Source organism: Sturnus vulgaris, chromosome 12 (genome assembly GCF_052056855.1).
Source record: "Sturnus vulgaris isolate bStuVul1 chromosome 12, bStuVul1.hap1, whole genome shotgun sequence".
NCBI lineage: Eukaryota > Metazoa > Chordata > Aves > Passeriformes > Sturnidae > Sturnus > Sturnus vulgaris.
The window spans coordinates 6,265,001-6,278,799 of record NC_142254.1 but is presented as its reverse complement, the minus strand read 5'-3'; the positions used below and the strand labels follow the sequence as shown (position 1 = coordinate 6,278,799).

Sequence of the window (13,799 nt, the reverse complement as noted above, 5' to 3'; positions counted from 1 at the left end):
GTGAAAATAAATGTTACTTTAAACAAGAAACCCAAGACACAGGGAATCTCAGTAAAAAAAAGTCTGTATTTTGGGCTCTTGCATAAAAATAAAGGAAATATCTTCGTGCTTCACTTATCAGATCTGCAATCAAAGATATTTAGAAAATAAGGGGAAACTTTTGCATTTGACAATTTTCTACTGAAAACATTACACAAACAAGTAACATACTACAATCTATGACTTAGAAACTGAAGTCCTTTGAATACAATCCTCTTTTTTCACATAATATTATTAATGGCAATTTAAGATGTTGAGCTACTGAAAAAGTAAGAAAAGTCTAGGGGAAATTCAAGGCAAAATCTGGAAAAATTTCAGCGTATATTGACATGACATAAAGTTTATGAAGACAACACCTTTCAGAATCAGACCCATGGCTGCTCTCCCCAGGCCTTTCACAAGGATGACTCCTGGAGGTCCATGGAGTCAGCTCAGGACTCCCACCAGAGAGAAATGTCAGTGGGTCACAAATGTGGGAGAGGGCAAAGGGACTCTGTTACATGTACAGTTATCTTTATAGGTTGCTTGATATTAAAAAACAACAATAACAAAGTCCAAGATATTTTCTGGCAGGATTTTTCTGCTCAAGAGCAACACATCAGTGGCTACAAAGACAAAATACAGGCTCATCACTGAAGAGCAGTAAAATGGATCTGCACCCTCCGTGCTTCTGTTCTGTTCCCAGCTGCAGTGTGCATTTTTTACCATATCAGCATGACAGCTCTGAGATCAGTGGTACCCTGAAATGCTAAAACACTTCCATCTTTGAGTTCATAGTCAACATTTCTTTACACACAGAAATATCATATATGGTTTGGAAGCCTTTCCCAGGAAACAACACAATGCAGGCAAATTTATATAAACTGCTCTTGGTTGCACCACTGTTACTAAATGATTACACTGGCCTTGGTGAAGTTCACCAAGATGAGAGGAAACAGGGGTTCTATGCTCTGCATTCCCCTCTGCAAGACCTTATCTAAAAGAGGCTGTACAAGCAAGAGAGCATGGGGGGGGGAAGAAGCAACACTCCAAACTGAAAGAGGACAAAACACAGCACAAAAGTACATATGAACATTTAACAGCCCAAAGAAAATGATATGGTCCATGAAGACCTGCCCTTATAACCTCAGGAAATACAAATCAATCTGTGTTTCATCATCTGAAACTTGAACTTCTAGCTAGTAGCTCTGTGCTCTTCCCCTGCTTTCTTCAAAAACTCCTCCTTGAGCTGATTTACACTATTTGCTTCTACTGCTGACTTCGGCAGTTTGTTCCAGACTGTATTTCAACTACCCTTTGTGTAAAACTGTTCTGTCTGAATATATCGGAGTCCCTAAATTCTGGTACACATATTGGAGTGGTTACAGGAGTAATTTTAGTGTGGCTGGCAGCTGGCCTAACTCGTGCTCTGATCTCTCCTCCCCTCCCTCAAGTGAACAGTTAATACTTGGCCATCAAAGTCAGGGCTGCTACAGAGAGAGTCTGCTCCAGCCAAGTGCCCAGAGGGACAGTGTCTCAACTTGTCACACATTGGCAGGACACTGTGGCCAGAGCAGCCTTCCTAACCTTAGAAGGGGACCAAAGCAGCAAAGAGTAAGCAAATAGAGAGAAGCAGGACTCTGTGTCTTGCTGTGTTAAAGAATTTGAGCCTATTCACAGGCCCTTTGTCTGCTTTCCACAAACATTTCCACAGGTAACTCGGTTAAAGATAAAGCAGAACAAAATATTGATACAAATACAAACTGTAAAATAAAGTTGAATCTAGATTTTTATGAAAACTGAGCTTTATTCTTTGTTTTTTAAGTACATTTGGGATGAAAGAAGGTCCAAAATTTATTGGGATCTCAACTGCAGCTGCACGTTGGCAATTAAGTGGCTGGAAAGAAATGGGAGAGTGAATAGCAGCCTCCAGATCTCGAATAAATTGTCAGTTGATCTTAAACAGGAAGTACAGGATTCTTAGTTTTGACTTCTGAGGATCTGCATTTTCTAAAAGATGATTACATGCAAGTGTATTTTTAAATACACTTTTGTGCATGAACTAAGGTTAGGAAAGAGGCAGATAATCTATCAAGTGTGCCATAACTTTTAAATGAAGGTGACATATTTTTCCCAGTCTGAACAACTTTCATCAGGAATATTTTTGGAAATTTAGAAAATCTCTTTGATGTCAAAAAACTGTTCTCACATTCTTTTGAAGCAGACAAAAGGTCAATGTTAATTGCAATATGTTGTAAATCATATAGATTACTTTCAAGAAAATATTTAAGGGAGATATCTTATATGTGACATTCATTCTTCAGTGAGCCAGACGTGGATGATGTTTAATTTATAAAGATTTAAAAGGACGGAAGTCTCTTGCAAAATACAGAATTTAATGAAATTCTTCTGTTTTGTTACCAATTTACAGATATCATCTCTTCTTATTTATGGAAAGAAGTGTATTAATCACCACATGCAGAGTTGCAAATTCAGCAGAAACATAAATTATCAGTCCTAAACCTCAAATTCTTTCAAAGGATCCATAAAACTAAAAGTTTTGAATATCCTGGCTAGAACAAATGGACAAGAAAAGATAATGCATCTTTTGAAACACAAACCTGCAGAGATGTTATGCTCAATTACTCTGACAAAAGATTTGGAAACCAACGATATCCCCTGTGGAATACCACTGCTAAACTGGAATGCTAAATAAAAAGCTCAAAGTTAAGCAAGAATAATATAGCATAAGCCACATTAAATGTGTGTCATCTCTAAAGCTAGAACACACTTGGATATTTATTAGATAACTCTTTCTACATATGGGGGTGGGGGAAGGCAGGGGGGAAGAGTTCAGATGAACAAAATATTAGTAAAATCACCATGCTGGATTTCACAAGGAGGAATGGTGGGGCTGCATCCCCCAGTGAAAGTCATCTAGTTATCAGCCAGAGAGTTCAGAGTTTCTTTTAGCATCTAAACAAAGGTTCAGAACACAGTCCTTGTTTATCTTCAGAGACAACAAAAAACCCTACTAGAACCTGAGCCAGAGAGGAGCTGCTTGGAAGGGTTTTGGGGGAAGGAGCAACAACAGCTGTAGTAGCCAACATCCAGCCACTGGGTGCAACCAAGGACTTGCTGCAAGGCACTGGAAAAAGGTGCTGCAGGAACCTCAGCAGTGCCATGCTGCAATGGTGTATGGAAAACATGCTTGTTTCCTTTCCAGGGAACGCTTCCAGCCAAGACAGGCAAGGAGCGAGGTTCCGTCTGCCCAGGGGAATGGGGACACATCCAGCCACCTCCTGTGGGGTCGGGGCAGGGGCACAGCAGGCAGAGACACTCTCAGCTCTGCAGGGAGCTGGTGCTGCTGGCAGCAGTGCTCAGCACCCCTGCACTGCCGTGCACCTCTGGGAAGCTGCTGCTCTTGGGACACGTACCCACCACTGATGTTGAGTAAATAGGAATGGAATGTGGGCTGCTTCTGAGGGACAGCAGTGACACTGCCAAAAACACACTAAGAATACAAGTCCAATTTAGGCCAGTCAGTTCTTATTATCTTCACTGACATGGCAAGTCCATAATTTTGGCTGCACAGAAAAAAGGGATCATCTTTCTGGACTACAGGTCTGACGTGCAGAGCTGCTGCACATGCAGCTGGAGGAGGCAGGGGTCTGGAAAGGCCTTGGAACACAGCAGGTGGGAATTGGGAATCCTGAGTTCCTGTACTGGGAAGTAAGTAAAAAAACCTAGAAAAATGTAGGTGAATGACAGAATAATTTTAGTCTACCTGTTCTGGATGTTAACCCTGAATATCCGAGGTCTGTGTCCTAGATAACAGGGGTGCTGCAGGATCAGCTCTGCTGTGCTCCTTGTTCTCCATACACACACGCCAATCAGCAGGGGATCATCATTCACGTGGAAAAGGATGAATTTGTTGATTGATGTTAAAAGCTGATAGAGAAGTTGAAAGGACAACAAACAAGAAGAAATACAGAGCACACAACTATGGTTTTAAAGTTAATGGGTTTTTCCCATCAGGTAATGCTGCATATGAAATAATAATGGTGCTAACTAAAACATTAGTTACTACTTGATGATGACACTTTACATCTTTCTGTAAACCTCTTATTGACACTAGCAGAATCTCCTGTGAATAAGGGAGAATAATGTCCTACATCAATATCTGGCATATGTAATGTGTTTATATAATCCAGTCCTCTTCACGGAATTAATTTGATCTGTCTGGTTTAGAGCATGTACTGCTGGTTCCCCTGCTCCCTGTGTGCTTTTGTTCCTTGAAGATGCAGCTTGTGCTGTTTTTCTGGCATCTTGGCTGCCTATTGAATGGGGGTAAGAGCACAGACTTAATGGCAATCTACTGACAATTACTGTTGCCAAACCAGAGCTGTGTTCATGTGGGATGCAAACAACAGCCACTCATCCTTCAATTTCTGAACACCAAATTGACAGGTAGCTCTTAGAGAAGTTTCACCTCTAAATTATTAAGGAAAAGAGAAAGAAAGAGAGGGAAAAAAAAGGCTCAGAAATTAGAGACACTTACTGAATTACTCCAGTGAACAATATTGATTGACAAATCCAGTCCTAAAAATCAGAATTAAAATTAACTGCACTTACCACATCAGTCAGTCACATTGCAGAGTTTGAAAGTCTGGCATGAAAGATGAACAAATGCTGTGAAAGATAAAACAAAAATGCAATTACAATATAAAAAATATTTGCCAGTTATAATTTATACAGGAGTAACACATTCTCACAAGTTTGAAAACTTTGTGTTACCCAGAGGGAGTGAGTAATTGCTTATCTTGAAACTTTTTCAAAAAGTTCTAATGCAAGGGGTTTAGCTATCAATCAAAATCAAATTAAAAGGGTTTACGGCAAATGAATCAAAGCAATACAATTTTATTTTTCTGATGAGATTTATTTACATAGTGAGATTAAAAATGTCTCAGATTTATGCACCCACTCTAGGAACATGAATTTCCCAGATTTGAAACCTTTAATGCAATAACCTTTACCCCGCTTTGAGATAAGCCTGTGTCAGCATTTATAAAGTAAGGTCTTTCTAGCTGTTTGGTCCAGTATAATAAACCACTTCTTCCTCCTGTGTTAAACGATAATTTTTATTCCTTTAAGGCCCCTTTACTTTAATCCAGCATTTCCATTCCATTTTCCTCCTCTACCTCCAGATCTAGAGAAATTCTAGGAAACTTTCCCAAGAGATTTCTCTAAGATAAACAAGAATATATCTCTAGAAACACTTAGAGGACTAAAAGGCCAGCCTGTAGGAAAACCAATGGTAGCACTGCCTGGGTTTACATCAGAGACTCAAAAGATCTGCAGCTTTACTCTGCTGCTGGACCATGGGGTGCACACTTTCAAGGAGGAGCGTTGTACCAAAAGACAAATTTGTGATGCTCATACACACATGGAGGAACAAATGCTTGGAGAAGCACATTTTCTTTGCTAGCTTCTGTCATCAAGGCCATCTTTGTGGATTTAATTATTGGACACACCAAAATATCAATCCTAAATAGCCAGCTCATTTACTGCCTACCTTTCAGTTAACTTCATTTTTTTCCAGACTTTGACCCACAAACATTGTCAGTTTTCCCTTAAGAATAGCCATGGAAGTTTTATTGCTTAACCAGCTTTCAAAGGCTCATATTTGTTGTTCCTTCTTCCTCCTCTTATAAAGTGCATTACCAGTAATGCACAAAGAGACCAAATACAGTCAGGTTAGAGTGAAAGGGCTCATGTGACATTTTCCACAATTTTTTTAAACTGTACAGTTGCCCTGGACTGGGAAGCTGCTGAGCTGTGCTCGGTGTTCTACAAATAAAATAGGTGTCCAAAACACGGAAAAAGCATGTTATTCTTCATGGTGCATCTTAGGCACTGTGGCAGTTTCCTTGTGAAAACCTGAGAGGAGGAATTGTTATCAGGGCAGTGAAGGGACATGCTCAGTTAGTTAACAAACAAGGCACACTTTCTTCGTTAGGCCATGCCACACATGGATACCTGCTTCCTGCATCTCCATAATCACAGTGACAAGGAGCAGGACTTCTTCTGCTTGCTATGAGGCTTTCTGGATCACTGGAGATGATTTTCAGAGCCTTGCTGCATAGATTCTGCCAATTTGTGTTCAGAGTCTACTACAGGCTGGAACAAGCAGCTGAACAGGCACCTGGCATAGAAGATGAGTCCAAGTGCCCAGGCTGCACAGCACCTATGGCCAAGTGCAAATAATCAATATCCAAATTCCCCATAATTGACCATTGTGCTAAACAAGCAAATCAAGTAACCAACGAAGCTGACCTCACAGTGGCCAGAGAAGAGCTGTGCTTGTTAAAAAGCTGTCACAGGTTTATTCTTTGATCCTTTGTTTCATCTTATTGCTCATCCCATTTTGTTCCCTCTCACACAGATCAAGTTCTTGTGACGTGCAAAAAAAAGGAGCTGCATAAGACAGGTGCCTGGGTACAGCCTCAGGCACCATGCAGCTGCCCAGGTAGGATATGGCATTTGAGCCATGCTCCATTCCCATTGACCCTTTTCATCCAGGGCAATCAGAACATCAGGGACAAGCAGCAGCAGCACTGGCTCTCAGGTGCTGTTTCCCTCTGCGCTTCTCATGTCACCAGCCCTGGGCTCGTTCAGAACTGGTGGGCTGTGCACAAATGTCACCTGTGCCGTGCAAATCTGCTGCCCTTGGGAGGGGACAGCACAGCTCCACCAGCTCAGGACTCTGCATCCAAGGATGAACAAAAGACTGATGTTTCCCGTATAGCCTGGATTTTCAAAGTGCTGGGGAGGCGTCCTTGCACACCACACTTCACAGGTATTTCGGGGGAGGCTGTGTACAAAACGATGGATCTGCTGAAGGCACAAGCTTTTCTGCAACAGGTGAGGGGAGACAGGGTGTGGCAATTCCTTGAGATCAAAAGAAGGTAAATAGCCTACTTATACTACAATAAAGGTTGACCACTACAGTCCAAATAATTCAATTTGAAATACTGCAAATCTACTCCTGCAGCATATAATATCATCATGAGTGCGTCTATTCTAACCCACTGATGACCTCAGGGAGTTTCCAAGAATATTACTTCTATTTTCTGTCCTTTCATCCCTAATGTATACAGGCAGACTTGGCTCTGTCTGCAACAAGAGAAGCCATTATGTCTTAAGAAAAAAAATGACCACTCCCATTATCTGAATGCCAAATTTCATATCCTCAGTTCACCAATATCCTACACCACCCTTTCAGATCAGTAAAATGAGATGGGCTTAGATTTCTAAAATCACCAGGATAGAAGCAACATTTTTGTCAGCTGCAACACGAAACCCTAGCAAGAAAAACACAGCTGACACACTGAAATATGAAAAAATGCCATTATATTTAAGGTGTTTCTAAGAAAGAATATTACATTTATTCTCGTGAATAAATTCACAGATTTACTATACATCAAACGTTAGACTTTATTTTTCTGTATAAAATAAATATAGCAGGAGTATAAGATTATGACTTCACTATTATTTTGTAAAACCATTTAATTTAAACAGAGATGCCTATTCACCTGATATCATAAAATTGAAAACAGAACCATCAAATTATTGTACAGCACAAGCACATTGTACATGAAAACAACATAGGTAGACTTTCTTGTGAAACTGCTGGGTTTTATCACTGTTTAATGATTTGTTGCGCTATTTATAGGATAAACAATAAATCTAACATGATTCATCATATTAGCCAATAAATCATGAGACAAATCATTAGGCAGAGTGATAAAATCAAGTGTTTTAGAAATAAGTTAATCTATGATGCCAATGCCTAATCTAAATTGTTGCTTAAAAACCCTATTTACTAATCATTTTTACATAAAGAAAGACTGATGATTATGTAGATTAAATGTGTACTTATTCCTATAATCACATGTTCTGTGCTGGTCTGTTTAGAAATTAAAAAAAAAGATTAAAAACATCCACTGAGAAAAAAAGTAACATCATTTTGATTGTATTTGTATATTTATGAAGGGCTTTCTGCACCCCTTTTGAGTCTGCCTTCGATTTTGGAGAAGAAATGGTTAATTAAAGCATGCTGCAAGGTTGCTGGAGAGATATTATCTTCAGCTATGAATCCCATAATATCCTAATTAACAATTTCATTAAGATGTGATGGCTGGTTCTAATGCTTCTTCATTCTTCAGCCTGAATATAACCCTGTAGACTTTCTCATTTGTGACAACTGTGTTTATAGCTTCTCTACCCATAGAGCTCCATGGCACTTTGAATTATGCTCAAGAGTACATGGGCATCACGTCACATTTGTGTGCCTGATATCATACATGACTCGCTGCGCTCCAGCCAGGGTCCTTAATGTACATTCTACAGATGGACTACCCTCTGAATGCTTAGCCAGATATTAAGTTAAATCTTTTTGGAGTCAAGCTTGTTTCACATCAGTTATACAAACATATTGGTTCCTTTAAAAGGACAAATGCACTGAGAATAAGACAGGGAATCTAGGTCGGAAATCCAGGAAAATCATTTTAAATTTCAGTTTAGCCTTTAAATTTAAAAATCTCTTCTGTGGGAGTTATTGTTATCTGTGGAGGGGTTTTTTTCATTTACTTAATCTCAAAGAGAAGTAGCTGAGCAATATTTATCAAGAAGTAGATAAGCAGTATAGTTGGCTTAACATGAAAGAAACAAACAGCAAGGCAACCTCGTTCCCTCTCACTTTCTATTTTGTATTAAAATGCAACAAACCTGAAAAGATAGTGACAAACCAACATGATATTTTCTAGTTCAAGATTTTTCCTCAAAAAGAAAAAAAAAAAAGTTAACATTTGCTTGCCACTGCTGTCTGTCTATCTATTTATCACATTGGGACTATGTCATACCTACTGTACCTTCTTGATAAGGCTAATCTTGAGAGCTAGGTATTTTCCTCTAACTGAAAGAATATGTTTGAGTATAAAGAAATAGCATCTGTAATTAGGGCTGTGACCAAGTGTTTCCTTGTCACACAGAGTCGGGTGAACAAACCCCTCCAGCTCACCAAGTACACTGGGGAAGGGAAGGAGGGGCAAGCCTGGCCCTGGGAGAGGGGGGCTGTGTCACACAGGCTGAAGGGAGCAGAGGGGATACTGCTGGGTTTGTTGTTTTCTCACTTTTTATCTCAATCCATACAGCATGTTTTGTAAAAATGTCTGAGGCAGGACTGAAGAAGTGAGAGCAATTTGATGTTTTGTGCAGTATATGTGGGGATGGTTTGTTTGTATCTTTGTTTGGTTTATAATGTGCAGACACTCCATACATATAAAAAATGTAATAACCAGGAGCACTCCAGAATCATATGCCTGCAGTCCCTTATTCTTTTAGAGCCTGCTTATCTTTTGCTTCACTTCTTCCTGATGACACTTAAGGTCAGATTTTTAAAGGCACTTAGATGCCTCATTTTATTGAAATCAATGGGAGCTAGGTGCTTAAACACCTTTGAAGAACTAGCCCTTTAATGTTTATTAACAATGCTTCAGAGGAGGGTACATCCCAGAAAACATAATAATTGCCTTCCTTTATTAACTGTGGTGTGTCAAGATAAGATAGAATCAAGTCCTCAGACTCATCTCCTCTCAATGATTTCCTAAATGAGATCAGTTCCCACTTACATCCTGAATGACCAAGGGTGACTAAATCAGAGCAATGAAGTATGTTTACGTCCTTGAAACTCAAATCATCTTGCAGACACTTCTCCCAGTGTTGCTGATTCACATATTATCAAGACTTAAGATGTTTGTTGTTTTTCTCCCACTGTAACCATTTTTACTTCGAAATAATATCTCCGTTTTCTCGTTTGGTAAAAATGAAACTTTTATTTTCCCTTGGGAGCTGAGTCTGTCACATACAAACAATGGAAGTAAAGATAAAACAGACTTATTTCTTGGTATTTTTGTCCTCATGGTTTTAGTCTGGGAGTCTCACCTGTTGTTCACCAGTGCAAGGCACAAAGTAAAGGGATCTGCAGGTCAGCCACAAGGATACATCTCACATCACAAAATTAATAAGTCAGAAGCAAAACATTTCTGAGAGGGTTTTGGATGACTTGTAGGGGAGAAGCAGGGAAGAGAAAGGGAGGGACTCTTTTCCTGACAGACCTCCAGTGTCAGTGGACAATCTTTCCAGCTACTACAGTGAGCTCTGGATGACGCCCTGAGCTGAACTTCCTAAGGCTTAAGCCAGAACATTCCAGCATTTCCCTTTGTTCCTCTAAAGGCAGATTTCCATCAGCACTTATTTCTACCTTCTTCTTAGCTATGGGCAGCCTTGGAGACTGTATTCCTGGTGGGAACCTTCCTCCTTTGTCTCCTACGAGCACAGTAGTCACATATCACCTCTAGAAATCTCTCCTGAGGGTTATGTACCTCATGTACCAAAAAAGAGGTGCCCAAGCTTTCACGAGGCAGTCACACCTATGCATTTAAAGTCATTCAAATTTATTTTTGGTGCTGTGATTCTCTTTTTCACTGCTGTCTCTCTATTTTACTCTTCCTGTTTCATCCCCCCATAGTGAGAGAGCAGCTGATCAGCACTCTGGGCAGTGAGCAGGGTATGTTAGTGCACCATTTAAATCATCTGCCAGTACTTCCCTCTAATCACCAAAACAACAACGAAAGAAACCAAACCAAACACACATTTTGAGGGTTTCACCAACTTTTCTTTTCTCCTTGTTGATCATCAGGTGATTTCTTGGAAGCCTGCATCTGATACCTGAAACATTATTTCTTCATCTGTCTAGAACTGATAGGGGTTATTTTTTCATCTGTCCAGACCTGCTAGGCAGAAGATTGGCTTTATGTTGTGTTTCTGCAGAAGCAGGTGACTCCTGGCCACACCACCTCTCCAGAGTAACTGCTTCTAAAGCCTGCTAAATCAATTTTAACACTCTGCTGTTTAATAACAGCATAAGGCACAGGTCTTGCATGGATTTAATTAGAGCCATGCAATCGACACAGGGTGCACAGAACAGTGCTGCATTGAAAGAAAGCCACTCATTAGCTCAGTAAATTTAAGACTGACTGGACAGGCGCTTCTTAAAAATTAAATTTTTGAGGTATTATGATCAGTGAAACTACCCCAACAGTCATTCACAGATAAAATTGTAATATTTCAAGTACCTCCCCTACCTACAACATCTGTTGATGTCAATAGACACCCTGTGTCCATTTATATGCAGAGCCAGGGCTATTTCATACATCAGCACTGATATGCTTTTTCCTGTCACTAGTCAACCCAGATGTTTTCAAAATGATAATCAGGTCGTGCAAACTGCATGGCTAAAAAACTGAGTAGTGAAACTGTATTCCTGTAAGTTTTTTCTATATCTGGATTTTAGAGTCAGAGTTTAAGAGGTTTCTATCTAAGACATTCAAAATTATTTCTAAAGTACTACTGAAAAAAACATTTTACAGTGAATTACTTTTTAAAATATATTTTAAAGAGAAACATCACCATATTTTCTGTGGGCTTGGAAGCTTATGTTAAGTTTCCAAATAAGTCAATTCTATAAAGATAACATCTTTTCTTAAAAAAAAAAAAAAAGTGTTGCAAGCTAATACTGCACATAACAAATAAGCTTTAATTAAAATTTAAATTGAAATCTGTATTGGCTAATCATTCCTGAACAGGAAATATTTTAAGACAAGGTTTTCAAAAGCTCTCTGGTCAAATGTTTTGGTGCTCAGTACCTATAATTAGGGTAAAAATGTCAAATTCTTCTGTTCACCGAAGTCTAAGTGAGATTTACTAAAGTGCTTGATGTCCATCTGTTCCTACTGTGACATTTACAGCTGAATTGCTACACAAGCTCAGCACCCAAAATGCTGAAGTCCTCTGGGAATCTGGATGCGTTTTGATAAGCAGCATCTGAGCCCAGGTAGAACCACTGCTGGTTTAGAATGGAGTTCCAGCTGCAGAACAGACTATGCTGCAAATCTGTCCTGTAGCCATGAGCATCACAGTGCCACGTGCCTTTTCTTTCACACAGCTTTTCACAGGGGTGTTGTAGTGCACATAATAACTTGCATTAGTATAAAAATGGTGCTTTTTTTTTCCACACACAGCTCATTCCCTGATTACCTAGTTACATATCTGACAAGTGTTCTACACGCAGAGACACTCAGATCACTTTGGCCACATGTGAAAGTCAGCTGCAGGTGAAGAGTGAGTGAAAGCCACCCTGAGATCAGTGTCCAGTTGGATTTGCTGACCTGTGAGCCTCTTCATTACTGATGGAGGTAAATAGCTGTAAGATTATTAACAGTGAGACCTGAGGCAGTCATAAAGCCCTGCCTAAGGTGATCTGAGATATTACCCTATACTTTTAACTCATTAGAAATAAATCAATAAAAGCCAAAGTAAGCAAAGTGAATACATCTAATATTTAAATCTAATTATAGTTTAGTTTTGTACAGATCTGTATTAGGCTTCAGTAGGGATAATTTCATCTTCCAGTCATATCTCCCTGCACATACCAACACTACATACTACTGCAGGCACACAGCTGACTTCCAAAATGGTCTCTCAGAGAAAATGACTCTTTTTATTGTGTTTTTATGGTATTTTGATTCATATTTTATAATAAAGTAACTTTTAAAGTTCCCCAAATGCGACATTATTTCTATGGTTTCCTAAGAACGAAAAAAAATGTGTATGGTCTTTAAAAAAATAAAAATCTTTTCATAAGCCAACATTTATATTTTCTATTGAAAACGTGCTGCTGCAATAAAGTGGTTTATGTTAATATATTTAAAAAAAAAAAGCTGTCAAAACCTGCATGAGTTGTTTAAGCACTAGAAATGAAAACCAGCAACAATGAAGATGTGCTGCCTTCATATTTGGCCATGTGCCACAATTCCAGAGAGGAGTCCATCTAGAACATGCACTGCATTACCCTGTTGAGTGAGCTATTGGCGCTTTTTTTTTTCCCCTAAAGTAAAACATTTTTGACAAGCAACTCATCTATAGCCATTTCACACAGCTTTTCTTTCATTTGCATTCTCATTAGAAAAATGAGATTATATAAAACCGAGCATGGAAGTGCTCAGCACGGAGTGGAAACAGGGAACCCCACATCCGAGGTGATAATCCAAACCGAGCTGACAGCAGATAGGATGCGAGATCCATGATTGGCAATTTAAGCAACACCAAGTGAAATATGAGCAGCAACATCACATCACAAATCATTGAAACAAAGGGACTCAACCTTTTTCAGGTTAACTTAAATAGGGGCTGGACAAAACAAGAATGGACATTTGATAGGAAAAGAAATAAAAAGAGAATGTTTGTAAATACTTTAACCATTCTGGGAATAATATTGGGAGAAAACAGTGCTTTAGCTATGACTCTATTGAAGAAATAATACATTTTGGCTCATCCCAATGCTTTGATTTTATTGTTAGAAAATCTCCAGGTTTACAAGCACTTGATGCCAAGTTTTAAACATATTGTAATAAAGTCAATTTTCAACCCAGTTCTAGAGAGCCACAAACACAGAAGTCATTAACAAATAATGGGCTTTGTCTGCATGCTGATATTTTATTTATTTATTGCACCTCATTTTGTAAAGCATTCCTCTGTCACTAAAAAGCACAAAAATAGGCAATGCAAACAGTTTTTCTACCAGACATCATATGCTTGGATGAAGTTTCTAAAATAAGAAAGTAGCTGCATCATTTTTGTTAGCTGCTGATGTAAGCTTT

The 13,799-nt window shown here is 39.1% G+C and overlaps 1 long non-coding RNA gene across 1 annotated transcript in view; it reads right to left on the bottom strand.

Annotated features, from left to right (window-relative positions):
* The window catches only part of LOC106856669 (uncharacterized), a 69,028-nt gene that overhangs the window by 47,532 nt on the left and 7,697 nt on the right, over positions 1 to 13,799 (bottom strand). The window contains exon 2 of the long non-coding RNA XR_015806165.1: positions 4,654 to 4,710. This is a non-coding gene — a long non-coding RNA (uncharacterized LOC106856669). The remainder of the gene's footprint in view (positions 1 to 4,653; positions 4,711 to 13,799) is intronic.